At 37.9% G+C, this 16,357-nt stretch overlaps 1 pseudogene; it reads left to right on the top strand.

The window, feature by feature from the left end:
- The first annotated feature begins 1,097 nt into the window (after positions 1-1,097).
- On the top strand, positions 1,098-1,714 carry LOC142177976 (agamous-like MADS-box protein AGL62; annotated as a pseudogene).
- The last annotated feature ends 14,643 nt before the right edge of the window (positions 1,715-16,357 follow it).

The following is a 16,357-nucleotide window of genomic DNA, read 5'->3' as shown; positions in this document are numbered from 1 at the left end:
AAATATGACATCATAATTATTATCCAACTATAAGAATTTACTAGCTTGGCTTTATGTTGCAACTCATTACTGGAATAAATGATTTATAACTAATCATATGTATCTAATGTTAGGGGAACGTTTTATCTTTCTCACGTTATAATTGTATTAGGTAAAATATGTTATGGCACGTGGTCACCCAAGAAGAGGACACGTGGAATCTAAGCCGGTAGCATTTAATGAGGAATATTCCACAACATTAAGAGCAACGGCCCGTTACAGAGAATTTAGCATTTATGTTCACTGTTACGTCTCCGTCAATGCTTCTCATAATTGACATTAAAGAAGGGCACGACCCTAATACCTTCTTTATAGCTATAAATAATAAGCTCAATGATCATTGTAAATGACATGAATTTTCTGGCTAACTTGTACTACGTTTTATACAGAATTTAAATACCATTCTGCTTTCTCGCTTTTTGATCTCATCATTATTGTGCCCGGAAACTCTATTTCCGGACTCGTCAGCTCTGTCATTTCATCTGTATTATAAGGCTAAGTACTTTATATTTCATCATTTATTTCGTTACTTTTTGGATCAAATCAATTCACTTGTCTAGAAATCACGAACAAATTCAACTGTACCGTTTTGCGGGTAAACAATAATCATTTATTTTTGAGAGGTTATTCACTCCTCTTGATTATCATCATTAACCTCACTACCTCCATTAGGAGCAACTAATAAAAGAGTTGACAATTGCTAAATACAAATGCTCAAGCTGTAAGTATTGATTATGGGATATATTGAATAAATTATTGACTCATATGAGGAAAATAATTGTAATATATTGTTGACTTCTATGAGGAATATTGATTATTACATGATAATATGCCAACTAAGGTACATTCATTTCCCTTTATCCATGCATTAAGACGCTAAGATATTATAACTCCCAAATCAATACATAAATGAGTTATGTAAAAAAAACATAGTAGCAAAAACTTGATTAAACTCCAAACCCCCTTTAAATAGTAGTACATGTTTACACTCAATCCACACAATTGGTCTCTTGCATTCTTTTGTAAGAACATTTGTCTTTGTTTTTATAGTTCTAGACATGGCAAAACATCCTAGCATGGGAAGGAAAAAGATAAAAATTGCAAAAATAGAGATGAAGAATCACCTACAAGTTACTTTCTCCAAACGTCGTTCAGGACTTTTCAAGAAAGCTAGTGAACTATATATACTGTGTGGAGTTGAAATCGCCATTATAGTTTACTCTCCTGCAAAAAAGGTTTTCTCCTTTGGCCACCCTAATGCTGAGTCCATTATTGATAGGTTTCTTTCAAGAAATCCTCATCCAATCGACTTCATTTCGTCGAGGGTCTACGACATGTCAATGTCCTTGACCTCAACTTGAAACTCACTCAAATTCTTGCTCAGCTTGAAGTTGAGAAGAAAAAGGGAGAAACACTTGATCAAATGAGGAAAACTAGGCAAAACGAATATTGGTGGGAAGCCCCTATAAGTAAACTTGCTTTACATGAGCTTGAGCATTTAAAGGATTCAATGGAAGACTTGAACAAGAATGTAACCACTCATCAGAATAGTATTTGTTCCTCTTTCATTGCAAATGGTGTTGGGATTTTTGATAACTATGACATCAAGCCATTTATGGATGCATCAAATTACACTCATAACCATACCTTGGATTATGATCATGGATTCTTTTAATCTTTCCCCCCTTCTTTTATTTTGGTTAAGTTAATCTAGCCGGCACCTCACTGGTGGCCTTTGGTCTGAGTTTTTTGTTTATCAGTTTGTGTATTGCAATTAAGCAACAACAAGATGTTGGCTGATCTCAATAGACGTTTCATTATTAAATGATATTAATATAGCGTAATATTTCTTCCGTATCCTAATTATAGGCAGTTACCTTTATAATTATTTTTTAGGTAATTTGACTATATAAAAATATTCGCTAACTATCAAATCAGTAAGTAACTAACTCGGCTCGGTGACCGAGGGCTTGCATGGAGGCGGCATTGCGACCACAGGCTTGGACGTCACATCAACATTTCTCTGCTTTTTTGATGCCCGAGTGAAGGCATATATGTCGAACGGATATGCGATTGAAAAACATCCAGCCATTACTATAAAAGCTATTGGACATCAATGGTATCGGAGTGCACCTCTTCACGAGGCTGATTAAATTATAATAAAAATTTTAAGCCTGTTTAAGGCAGAGGGAATGAAGGGAACTGTAGGAGGCTGAAATGTTGTAGTGCACTAGCGCTAGCTAGTTAGCGCAACAACTTAGTGTCTTGTTTTCTAATTTTGCTAAAATTTGTTATTATAACAACTGACCAGCTTGAGATAATTAGTCAGAACCCTAAAGAGGAGTAATAATAATCTCCCTTGTCATTTGCTATGAACACTGCTTGTCCTTGCTAATAAGTTGTTGCAGATGCCGAGCATGCTTCTTTCCTGCTTCTTTGCTGATCGATGAAGGCTTATTAGCAACTTCCGTTGTAGCTTTCCGTTTTGCTCCAGAGGAAATCGTGTCAGGCTTAGCCTGCAACAACGCCAAAAGAAGCACTTCTCAAAAATTATTTCTTTCTGTTTTGCTCCAGAGGAAATCGTGTCAGGCTTAGCCTGCAACAACGCCAAAAGAAGCACTTCTCAAAAATTATTTCCTACCTTATAATGATACAAAAAGGTTTTAAATGGATACATTATTATTCTTCTTGATCCTTTAATTAATAGCTTCTCAAAAGAATAGTTTAAGTCATGATAATTAAATCCTTTCATGTAGAAGTGATGCAACATCAATCACAACAATATAAATTCAATTATGGTCCTGTTAGCTTAAATAACTTATGTCCAGAATATTAGTATCCTCTGTATTCTGCAACATGGCAAGCTAAAATTCAGCAGAAAGCAATTAAGTGAAATATTACACTCCACAAGTACTTTGTTAGAATTCTAAATAGCATTCTGGTTAACTAAAATAGACACCAAAAACCTAAAGGAAACCTAAAGGAAGAAAATTAGGAAACCTAGGCATGTTTTCAAGAATCAAAACAGATAGTAATACTTTCTCCATTACAACTTATATTAGCCCCTATACACGCTACATCCCTTAACTATGGAGAAACCAATTACTACATGTTAAGAAAGAGGAGATTGAGTTTTAAGCTTTTCAAAGAAATTACATTCAGCAGAAAATGTTCTAACACACATATAGAGGAGAAGTTTATCAAGAAAGCTTAAACTAATAACTCCTACTAAAGTGTTGGAGAGATGTCACTCGAAGAGCTAACAAAGAAATTGAAGAGCATTTATCAATATAATACAGTGATAACATTTGCTTGAAAAGTTGAGTATACTTCTCTAAAGACAGGCTAGGCTCTATAGGATCAGCATAAGCAGCTTAGTGCTTCGACAACTAAAGAAGACAAATAAGGAATGTCGCTATGTATATAAAGCTAATGGCTGGTGTACTCAAACAAGGTGGCCTACTTCAGATGAATCCACAGATGAAAATAAAAGCCCAAAATAGTTGCATCTGCCAATTATAATCTAATTTTTCCGACATATAGAAGACCAATATCAGGAATAACTAGTTGAAAGGCCCCTTGTCTAACATCCATATTGAAAAAAGATATTTCAATGCGTTCAACGTGTTAATCACTTAGATGAGCCTCAAACAATGTTGAACATTAAATAAGGTATTTGGTAATTAGCACCAAAATTCTGAAGATTCTTTGAGATCACGTGGATAATTCCGGCCATGAGCTAATAGGACTCGATGAACATTCATCAACATTATGAGTAAAAGGGTAAGCAGTATGAAAATAAAGACTCCGTGGGAAGGAAGTGTGGATTTTACTAAGAAACACTAAACACTTTGTATAAGTTAGATGAAAGTATATAGAAAATAGATTACATATGTATCAACTTAACTTGCAGCATATTTTGAACTAATAAAGCACAAACTCGCACATTCTAACTCCCACTTTGTCCATTCAAAGAAACAGAGAAAATCAATTAACTATGTCTGTAACACTAAGAAAGTCACTCAACCATATTTCTCAAACTTGCCCTCTAATTTATCAACCATTTTTTTTAACTTTTCTAATATTACGATACTTTTCTCTTTTTAACATATATTATGGACTAACTTATAGAATAAATAAATCTTATTTATAAAGTATAAAGTATACTGGACCAGTACGAAAAAGACTACGAACCATATCTTAGCTTAATTCATGTTCTAATGAGGGCTGCAATTGCGAAATCTCCACCTTTGCACTTGTAACGTCCCGGCCGGTCGTTTTGAGTATTATAAATTTGTTCCCCAATTTACTACTCAATTTATGCGTTATAATTAATTTATCAATTATCGGGTTAGTTGGTTCGGGTCCGGAAGGATTTCGGAGTGAAATGAGACACTTAGTCTCATAATTCAAAACTTAAGTTGGAAAAGTTGACCGGATATTGATTTATGTGTAAACGACCTCATAATTTAATTCTAATAATTCCAATAGCCCAGTATGGCGATTTTGGACTTAGGAGCGTGTCCGAATTTTTTTTTGGAGGTCCGTAGTAGAATTAGGCTTGAAATACCGAAAGTTGAGTGGGAAATTTGATTGGGGGTTGAATTTTTGATATCAAGGTCGGAATATGATTCTGGAAATTGAAATAGCTTCGTTATGTTATTTATGACTTGTGTGCAAAATTTGAAGTTATTTCGGATGGATTTGATATATTTCGGTACAAGATATAAAATTTAAAAGTTCAAAATTCATTAGGCTTGAATTGAGGTGCGATTCGTGGTTTTAGCATTGTTTGATGTGATTCGAGGTTTCGACTAAGTTCGTATGATGTTTTAGGACTTGTTGGTATAATTTGACGGTCCCCGAGGGACTTGGGTGAATTTGTTTTTGGAACATCATTGGTTGAGAGACTAGTAAGGTTAAGAAATTTGGGAGTTTGACCATGGTCAATATCGGGTCAAGATGACCTCTTTTCAGTGTTTTGAGTATGCGAGCAGGTCCGTAGCGTATTTTATGATTGAAAATCATATATGGTTTGTGTCGGGGAGGTTAACGGATCAAAATTTAGACTTAAACAGCCGAAGGCCGAAGACCGAAGGCAGAAAACCGAAGGCCGAAGACCGAAAACCGAAGGCCGAGGGCATGGACAGAACTGTAAGTTATAAAGGAGGGGACTTTGTCCCATTTTTCATTTTTGTCAAATTGGAGCTTGTGGAAAGGCGATTTTTGGGAGATTTTCAGAGTAAACATCGGGATAAGTGTTCTTAACTCAATTATGGTTAGATTACCCAAATCCATCATTTGATTTCATCCTTTAATTAGTGTTTTGAGATTGAAATTTGAAATTTTTTAGAAATCTCAGAGAAAAGAATTTTTGAGATTTCGGTGTCGGATTTGAGTGAAACTTGTATGGTTGGAATCGTAATTGAATGGGTTGTCGGATTTTGAGAGTTTCGCCGGATTCCAAGACGTGGGCCCCACGAGCGATTTTTGAGCTAAAATTCAGATTTTTATGGACAAATTAGCATTTTCTTATGAAATTAATTCCAATAAATTTTATTTACTGAATCGAATTATTTGTGGCTAGATCCGAGGCGTTTGGAGGCCAATTCACTAGGCAAAGGCTTAGCGGAATACGAATTTTACGTTTGAGGTAAGTAACAATTATAAATCTAGTCCTGAGGGTATGAAACCCCAGATTTTGTGCCATGTGATTATTTTGGAGGTGACACACATACTAGGTGACGGGCGTGTGGACGTGCACCGAGGGAATTGTGACGTGGTCCATCCCGTGAAAATTGTAAAGTTGAATAACTAGTAGTTAGTTATGTGCTCTCTATGTGTTGTGAAAATTTGACTATAAGTCATGTTAGAAACCATGTTTAGGCTATATATTGGTACTGTTGGGATCCACAGAGGTCATGTATATGTTGAATTATCTGCTAAATTGTTGTTTTGTACTCAGTCACAGTTCACTTGTTTATTTTATCTCGGTCTCTATTGCTCATTATTGATGCATCATATTATTATTGTTTGGGCTGATTATCATGACTATTGAGAGCCCGAGAGACAGGAGAGATTTATGGTTGAGTGAGGCCGAGGGCCTGATTGTGAGATATTATACTATAACATGTGAGTTGTCCGTGTGGATCCTTATATTATACTAAAGCACGTGAGTTGTCCGTGCAGATCCAGATACTTATATTATGGCACGTGAGTTGTTCGTGCAGCATGTGAGTTGTCCGTGCAGATTATAGCTCTTGGGCTTTAGGAGCCCCTCATGAGTCTGTATACCCCCAGTGAGCGCGAGTACCCATTGAGTGTGAGTGCTGAGGGCTGAGAGCCTAGTGGTTGAGTTGTTGTGACGAGTTGAGTAACTATTGCCCTGATAGGTTGTACTTGCTTTTCATTTGCTGTTGCACTTAGTTACTATCTGTTGTAAAATTCTCTGAAATTTTTTTATATCCGAATTACATGAACTTGGACTATATAAAACTGGTTTGATTTAAACTGCTGGATTTGGAAGCATGTCTATTCTTTGCTGAAATTACTAAAAGTGAATTATAACTGTGTAGCTCGTCACTATCTTCAGTTCCTTATTTATTATTGTTACTTGGTGAGTTGGTTGTACTCATACTACACCCTGCACTTCGTGTGCAGATTCAGGTGTTCCCAGATATAGTGGGTGTTGATTCTTTTGTACGGTTGACTTTTCGGAGATTCAGAGGTAGCTGTCGTATTTCGTAGACCTTGCCTCTCCTTCCCTATCTTCTTATTTACTGCATTTAGTCTCAAACTATTATGGACCATATTTCCAGACTTGTATTCATATTAGATGCTCAAGTTCTCAGTGACACCGGGTTTTGGGAGTGTTTATATATGTATTTGTAAATTTTCTTCCGCTGAATTTAATCATTTTGTTTTTTTTAAACATAAAAGATATGGGAGTTTATTGAGATTATCGGCTTGCCTAGTATTGAGATAGGCGTCATCACGACAGGTGAGATTTTGGGTCGTGACAAGATGGTATCAGAGCTCTAGGTTACATAGGTCTCATGAGTCATGAGCAAGTTTAGTAGAGTTTTGCGGATCGGTATGGAGACATCTGTACTTTTCTTTGAGAGGCTGCCGAACCCTTAGGAAAATTTCACTTTCTTGTATTCTATCATGCGGAATTGATTCAACTTGAAACATAACTCTTTGAATTCCTTCCACGTATACGTGTGCACATTTGAGCGCTCGGTATCAACTGTGTATCGCTGACTTGTGATTCCATGAACGAGTTTCAAAATGAGTATTTTGTGTTTTGTTGATGAGCCAGTCTGGAGGACTTGAGGCCGGGGTTAGACCGCATCTTAGGCTTGGTAATTTCGGTTGTGAGAACTTGTACATTTGGACCCCTATATCCAGTAATGTCTCCACGAGTAAAATTTGTGGCTTGATGAGCGATTGAATGGCTATATGATAAGTATGATGTGACTGCGGGATGTGTTCAGATGGGTTGAATGTGATGAATAAAGTTTGCTTATGACTCAAGAGTTTGCTATTGGGTACTTGATTTCTGTCTTGATTTGACATATAGTCTCGAGTTGTGAGTGTATTGAAGGATCTTTCACGTTGTTAACTTGTGGGGCATATTAAATTCCCATGTCTTGTCAATGAGTTTGGACTCAACAAGAGTAAGTGATTGTGTAGTAATTGTGGTTGCGAATGTGTATTTCTAATGTTGATGGCTCGAGAAAGATGATATTCGAAAAGGCTTAGAGTCGGTAATATTTTATTGGTTCAGGTGCGACAGAGATGCATTTTGATTTGATGCAACAGTTGGGCAGCAAAGTGTGAGGGAAGACATGAGGGGAAGTGTTTCGCAGTGGTTGAAGTACTAGCAGGTCAAGTAGGAGAAGTAGAGGTTGAGAAGTTGCTTAAAGGAGATGGTTTTACCGAAGTAAGAGTGGCAGATTAGCATATGGATTCTATGGTAGGGTAGTCGCGTGCCTTGAGAAAGTGTAGAACGGTTTGGAATCGTGATAGAATGTGATTTGGCCTATAGACTTTATCTGGAGTGATAGTAACTGTACGGAGAAAGATTAAATATGGCAGGAAGGAGTTTGTTTGAAATGAAGAGGGATGTGAAGATCTGATCATCGTTTCAGGAGCAATATGACTTGAGTTCGGAAGGTATTGTTGAACTTTCAGTTGATGTCAATAAGGAAAGTGCAGACTTATACAAATAGTGGGCGAGCATGAGCTCAGGAGAATTTACTGATTACGTAGTCGTTGCACCTAGTGCAATATCGTTGTAAGATGTCGGTAAGAAATTCCACAGGTGGGTTATCTCCTATGAGCAGTTAGCGGTGGCGTGATGTTGATGAAGTTCCTGCGAGGAATATTACTTGCTACCCGGGGAGAGGTCGAGTGTGTGACTGTGGCTGGTGATTTAGAATGTTCATGAAAAGCTTAACAAAAAGATTTCGAGAAGTCTGGCGGGTTAACAGTGCGAGATCTTGGTAATTGAGAAGGAGAAATCCTTGCGGGTTCTAATTTTATATAATTACAGCTTAAAGCTAAGTGGGGGAGCCTGCTATTGACAATTTGATTTCATGGTTATGTGTTAAATTTTAGTTTTGGTCAGAGACATACTTGTGGATCAGTTATGACTTGCAGAGATGGAGATCGAGGATGACTCGAGTAAGGAAATTCCTGAATACGGGTTATATGGCAGTTTATAGAAATACGGAAATCATGGAATGATTAAATTGTTATTTTGAATAACGTAGTACGCACGAAGTATGAATTTGATTGGTGGTGTTAAGGCATGGTTACTTCTTTAGGGATTGTTGTGCTAATGGGGCTTATGCCTTTCGGCCTGTTTGGGCGGTGCAATTTAGATTTGAGAAAAGTGGGTGACTCCTCAGAAAATTCTAATGGGTTTAAGAATTATATATAGAAATTGAGAATGTTTTCGTACTTGTGTATGGATAAAATCTGAGATTTTCATTTGAAGGTGTCGGGACTTGCGGTAATTTTCTATGACTATGGATTCTACATTTCAGTAGAAGAAAGGAAAGAGGAACAATTTTAAATTCACATAAGGTCTTTTCAGAGTGAGTGTTACGGTTGTGGTATTTATAGGGGTAATTATGATGTGGTGAGACTCTATAGATATTTTGGTGGCAATATTCTTGGGTTTTGGTGACCTACGTGGTTTGGTCGAGTTAGAGGAATTTAGTTCTAATAGCTTGGTTATGTGCAAATGGATTTCAAAGTGTTCTTGATGGTTTCTACCATGATTTGAACTGGATATTTTCTACTGGTGTGGGAAACGTGTTGTGTATTGTGATTTCCTCCTAGAAGGAAGCAAGAGGAAGGTTTCTAACTAACCAGGTATGTAAATTGCTGGTGACTCAGAGTTGATAATGGGATTCTTGTGCTTGTCACATGATGGCATAATAGATGTGGTGTGTTGTGTGGGATTAGGATTTACATGTACAAGGTGACAGTTCAGTCTTGAAGAGAAGGTAACGAATGTTGGACATCATGGTCAGTTTTATATATTTCGATGAATGTTATAATTGCTCTGTAATTCCTGAGAAGGGTGCACATTTCAGAAGGCGCGTTGTGTTTTGACTTACGGATGTTCATCGGTATTGTAGTACTCACCCGGTTGATAGACTGCTGATATTCAAATTATTGCTATCTGGCACGGAAGAATTATTAAAGTATTCCTCATGGGATTATCGTGAATAAACGATGTGTTAGTCATTTTAGTGTTGGAGTTGGGATCAGTTACGGTGATTCATGTGTTCGATGAATTTGGAGACTGGGAGTTCTCAAAAGTATATTGTTTCGGGGTTGCGACCTATTTGAGGTAACTATTTCATTTAAAATTCGGTGGAGGCACTAGTTGCGTTAATTATTTGTGATAGCTATGCGCTGTGAGTGCGCATATATGTGAGGTTTGAGCCCATGTGCGGGCATTAGAGCAAATATTCATACTCGGAAGAAAGCTTAGGCTATAATATGCCTAGAGTTGACTGTTAAGTGTAAAGTTATAACGCTTTCTGTATTCATACCTTTGTTGAGAACTATTTGGGCTACACTTGAGGTTACAAAGAAGATGATTCCCTAAATAAATGGGATAGTTACTAATTCTGCGTTAAAAATTGCCGATTTGAAGTGTGATAGTAGACTTTGCACATGCTTACACTATGGCGTGCTATTTATACCAGTCCAGGAGCATAAGAATCTTATTTCATTATCATATACAAGTGTACTTGTTTAATTTCTCCTGTATGATATGCTGGGACTGGAGGCGTGTGACCATGCCGGGCGATTCATATTATTGGCACGTGAGTTATCCGTGCCGTGTGTGGGAATTCTATTTCTATAATAATTTATCTGATCTATTAATTTTCTTTCTCTACAATTGTGCACATGCACCTACGGTTATCCTCTTCACGAAATTTGAGGAGTTGGCTGTAACATTGTGGTTGTGGTGATGCTTGTTGAACTTGCAATACGGTTCTTTTTCTTGATACATCTCCCATATTTGGGTACACGGATTGCGTAGTTGTGGCTTGAGTTATATTGATGTGGTGTGTTTGTGGGATAGTTGTGTTTAATAAAATAAGTCATTGGACCTAGAATGGGTACTATCAGGTTTGATTATGGTATATTCGGGAGGATAATATTGAAAGTCGGCTTAGGAGAGGATTGCGGTTCTGGTTGGGGCGAGAGAGCTCCATGGCTAGTTGATCTGATGAGTAGTTATGAGTTTTGATTGTTTTTTCATCTTTGGCAGTGTACGAAGGTTTTGGAATGAGGTTCTATTAAATGCGAGGTTCTATACTAGTACTTGGTTGATTTTGAGTAGTTACTGTGATCAAAAATGGTGCTACGAGTATGTGAGTTGTGTAGTATGTTATGTGATTATATATGAGATTATGGTTATGGATGGATACAACTTGTTCAGGTTTATACAATGTGTAGATGTGAGATTCGGGTTTTGAAAAGAATTCTGGATGTTAAAAATTTGGCTCCAAGGTTTTTTAGGCTAAGGTTAAATTAAGGATTTTCAGTTGTATTTTGTTGTTAGGCCAATGTGGAATAGGGTGACGTGGGATCACCCCCGGGTACGTGGTTGGTAAGATGGAATAGTGATGTGGTGGCTTGGAAACAACTCCTGGCACGTTCAAGGACGAACATATGTTTAAGTGGGGGAGAATGTAACGACCCGGCCGATCGTTTTGACTATTATAACCCCGTTACCTAATTTACTACTCCATTTGTTCCTTAAAATTAATTTATGAGTTATCGGGTTAGTTGGTTCGGGTTCGGAAGGATTTCGGAGTGAAATTAGACACTTAGTCTCATAATTAAAAACTTAAGTTGAAAAAGTTGACCGGATATTGACTTATGTGTAAACGACCTCGTAATTTAATTCTGATGATTCCAACAGCTCCGTATGGTGATTTTGGACTTAGGAGTATGTTTGAAATTTTTTTTAGAGGTCCGTAGTGGAATTAGGCTTGAAACGCCGAAAATTCAATTTTTGGGAAGTTTGACCATGGGGTTGACTTTTTGATATCGAGGTTAGAATCCGATTCTGGAAATTGGAATAGCTTCATTATGTAATTTATGACTTGTGTGCAAAATTTAAAGTCATTCCGGATTGATTTGATGTATTTTGGTACAAGATATAGAATTTAAAAGTTCAAAGTTCATTAGGCTTGAATTGAGGTACGATTCGTGGTTTTAGCGTTGTTTGATGTGATTCGAGGCTTCGACTAAGTTCGTATGATGTTTTAGGACTTATTGGTATGCTTTGATGGGTCCCGAGGGGCTTGGGAGTATTTGTTTTTTGGAACATCATTGGTTGAGAGACTAGTAAGGTTACGAAATTTGGGAGTTTGACCATGGTCAATATCGGGTTAATATGACCTCTTTTCAGTGTTTGAGTGCGTGAGCAGGTCCGTAGCGTGTTTTATGATTGAAATTCATATATGGTTTGTGTCAGGGAGGTTAACAGATCAAAATTTAGACTTAAATAGCCGAAGGCCGAAGACCGAAGGCAGAAAACCAAAGGCCGAAGGCCGAAGACCGAAGGCAGAAAACCGAAGGCCAAAGGCCTGGACAGAACTGTAAGTTATAAAGTAGGGGACTTTGTCCCATTTTCCATTTTTGTCACATTAGAGCTTGGGGAGAGGCGATTTTTGGGAAATTTTCAGAGAAAACATCGGGGTTAGTGTTCTTAACTCAATTATGGTTAGATTACCCGAATCCATCATTTGTTTTCACCCTTTAATTAGTGTTTTGAGATTGAAATTTGGGAAGATTTTAGGAATCTCACAGAAATGAATTTTTGAGATTTTGGTATCGATTCTGTGTCGGATTTGAGTGAAATCGGGATGGTTGGAATCATAATGGAATGGGTTGTCGGATTTTGGGAGTTTCGCCTGATTCCAAGATGTGGGCCCCATGAGCGATTTTTGAGCTAAAAATTGGATTTTTATGGAAAAATTAGCATTTTCTTATGAAATTAATTCCAATAAAGTTTATTGACTGAATCGAATTACTTGTGGCTAGATTCGAGGCGTTTGGAGGCCAATTCACGAGGCAAATGCTTAACGGAATAAGAATTTCATGGTTTGAGGTAAGTAACAGTTATAAATCTGGTCATGAGGGTATGAAACCCTGGATTTTGTGCCGTGTGATTATTTTAGAGGTGATGCACATGCTAGGTGACGGGCGTGTGGGCGTGCATCGAGGGGATTGTGACGTGGTCCGTCCCGTGAAAATTGTAAAGTTGAATAACTAGTAGTTAGTTATGTGCTCTATGTGTTGTGGAAATTTGACTATAAGTCATGTTAGAAACCATGTTTAGGCTATATGTTGGTACTGTTGGGACCCACAGAGGTCATGTACATGTTGAATTATCTGCTAAATTGTTATTTTGTACTCAGCCACATTTCACTTATTTATTTTATCTCAGTCTCTATTGTTCATTATTGATGCATCATATTATTATTGTTTGGGCTGATTATCATGACTATTGAGAGCCCGAGAGACAGGAGAGATTTATGACTGAGTGAGGCCGAGGGCTTGATTGTGAGATATTATACTATAGCACGTGAGTTGTCCGTGCAGCACATGAGTTGTCTGTGGATCTAGATATTATTATTGCATGTGAATTGGTCGTGCAGTACGTGAGTTGGACGTGTAGATCCTTATATTATTAAGTGAGTTGGCCATGCAGCACGTGAGTTGGCCGTGCGGATCCAGATATTTATATTATGGCACGTGAGTTATCCGTGCAGTAAATGAGTTATCCGTGCTTATAGCGCTTGTGCTGTAGGAGCCCTCATGAGTCTGTACACCCCCAGTGAGAGCGGGTACCCATTGAGTATGAGTGCTGATGGCTGAGAGCCGAGTGGTTAAGCTGTTGTGATGAGTTGAGTGACTGTTGCCCTGATAGGCTATACTTGCTTTTCATTTGTTGTTGCACTTAGTTGCTATCTGTCTTTGTTGTCAAATTCTCTGAAAGATTTTTATATCCGGATTACATGAACTTGGACTGTATAAAACTAGTTTGATTTAAACTGCTGGATTTGGAAATATGTCTATTCTTTGCTGGAATTACTGAAAGTGAACTATAACTGTATAGCTCGTCACTATCTTCAGTTCCTTATTTATTATTGTTACTTACTGAGTTGGTTGTACTCATACTACACCCTGCACTTCGTGTGCAAAACTAGGTATTCCCGAATATAGCTGGTGTTGATTCTTTCGCACGGTTGACTTTTCGAAGATTCATAGGTAGTTGCCGTGTTTCACAGAACTTGCGTCTCCTTTATTATCTTCTTATTTACTGCATTTAGTCTCAAACTATTATGGACCGTATTTCTAGACTTGTATTCATATTAGATGCTCATGTACTCAGTGACACCGGGTTTTGGGAGTGTTTATATATGTATTTGTAAATTTTCTTTCGCTGAATTAAATCATTTTGTTTTTTTAAAACATAAAATATATGAGAGTTCTTTGAGATTGTCGGCTTGTCTAGTATTGAGATAGGCTCCATCACGACAAGTGAGATTTTGGGTCGTGACAACACTCTGGTTCTTTGGAACAAGAACATGCTTCAATGTTGAAATATTGAGTTCCACAGCACGGTCCTTAAAAGGCACAACATCTGAAGTCTGTTCCATGTCTTGATGTCTAGCACCCGATTCAGATACAGAGACACTCATTCCTAACTTCTCCTCAGCATATTGCTTCAATAATGGAAGACTTGGGGAAAAACTACCGAATGAAGCAAATCTATCTCCTCTCAACATTGCTTCCATCATAAGATCTCTTCTTACTTCTAATTCCAACATGCGCCTTCGAGCAACTTATTCAGCAATAATTTCTTCCCTAATGCGCTCCTCTATCTCTTTCCTCAATATTGCCTCACACGCATTGCTAGTAGAATCTTGAAAATAATTGAATGACGATGACTGGCCGATATGAGAGCCCATGTAACCAACTATAAAAACAAAAAACAAAAAAATAAATTGAGGGTGAGAATTCGATGGATACAACAACATACCCAATGTATTCTCACAGTGTGGGGTCTGGGAGGGTAATATATACGTAGACGTTACCTACCCTTACCTTGTGGAGGTAAAGATGATGTGTCACGACCCAAATCTCACCTGTCGTGAAAGCGCCTATCTCAATACTAGGCAAGCCGACAATCTCAATAAACCACCATATCTTTTAAGTTCGAAAACCAAATAATTAAATTCAGCGGAAGAAATCTCACAAATACAAATATGACCCTCCCAAAATCTGGTGTCACTGAGTACATGAGCATCTAAATGAATACAAAGTCTGACTGGTAAAAAATATCTCTGTTTGAAATATAGAACAGTACAATAACTAAACAGGAAGGGAATCAAGTTTGCGGTCTTCAAGCAGCTACCTTGATAGCCTCCAATGGAAAGAACTCCGAATTCTAACTAACGTCGTATCCGGGAGCACCTGGATCTACACACGAGGTGCATAGTGTAGTATGAGTACAACTAATCAATAAGTAACAAGACTAACTGTAACGACTCGGCCGGTCGTTTTGAGTATCACAACCCCGTTTCCTCATTTACTACTTAACTTGTACTTTATAATTGTTGTGTGAATTGCCGGGGTAAATGGTTCGGGTCCGTTGAGGTTTTGGAATGAATTGGAACACTTAGTTCCAAGGTTTAAAGCTTAAGTTAAAATAGTGACCATAAGTCGACTTATGTGTAAACGACCCCGGAATGTAGTTTTTATGATTCCAATAGCTCCGTATGGTGATTTTGGACTTAGGAGCGTGTCCGAAAAATTATTTGAAGGTACGTAGTGGAATTTGGCTTGAAATGTCGGAAGTTGAATTTTTGGGAAGTTTGACGGGGGGGTTGACGTTTTGATATCGGGGTCAGAATCCGATTTTGGAAATTGGAATAGGTCTGTAATGTGAAATGTGACTTGTGTGCAAAATTTGAAGTCATTCCGGATTGATTTGATGTGTTTCGGCACAAGATATAGTATTTGAAGTTTCAAAGTTTAATGATATAGAATTGAGGTGTGATTCGTCGTTTCGATGTTGTTATGTGTGTTTTGAGGCCTCGAGTAGGTCCGTGTTATGTTATGGGACTTGTTGGTATGTTCGTACGGGGTCCCGAGAGGCTCGGGTGAGTTTAAGATGGTTAACAGATCAAATTCGGACTTTGAAGAAAAAGCTGAAGTTTCTACCATCTGATGCAATCGCACCTGCGAAAATTCCATCGCAGGTGTGAGCTCGCAGAAGCGAGCCTGGCCAGCGCAGATGGGTATTTTCCTACCAGCCTGAGGAGCAGGTTAAGTATTGTGATTTCCTACCAGATGGGATCAAATGGAAGGCTTCTAGATGATCGGATATGTATTCTACTTGTGACTCAGAATGATTATGAGGTTCTCGTATTTTTCTAATGATGGCATAATAGATGCGGTGTGTTGTGTGGGATTAAGGTTGGTGCGTACAAGGTCATAGTTTAGCTTTAAAAGGGAGGTCATAAATTCTTAGAGGGCATGAGTAATTTTCGATGTTTTGATGAATGCTATAACTATTTGGTATTGCGTGTGTAGAGTGTACATTTCAGAAGGCGCACTATGTTTTGAATTATGGATATTTCATAGGTATTGCGGCACTCTCCTGGTGGATTGACTGCTAATTTTAAGATGCTGCTATGTGGCACGAAAGAATGGGAGGAGTATTCCTCGTGGGATGATCGTGTATGAGAGATGTGTTAGACATTAG

The sequence above is a fragment of the Nicotiana tabacum genome, chromosome 24 (genome assembly GCF_000715075.1).
Source record: "Nicotiana tabacum cultivar K326 chromosome 24, ASM71507v2, whole genome shotgun sequence".
NCBI classification, from domain to species: domain Eukaryota; kingdom Viridiplantae; phylum Streptophyta; class Magnoliopsida; order Solanales; family Solanaceae; genus Nicotiana; species Nicotiana tabacum.
This window is presented reverse-complemented; position numbering and strand designations above follow the sequence as displayed.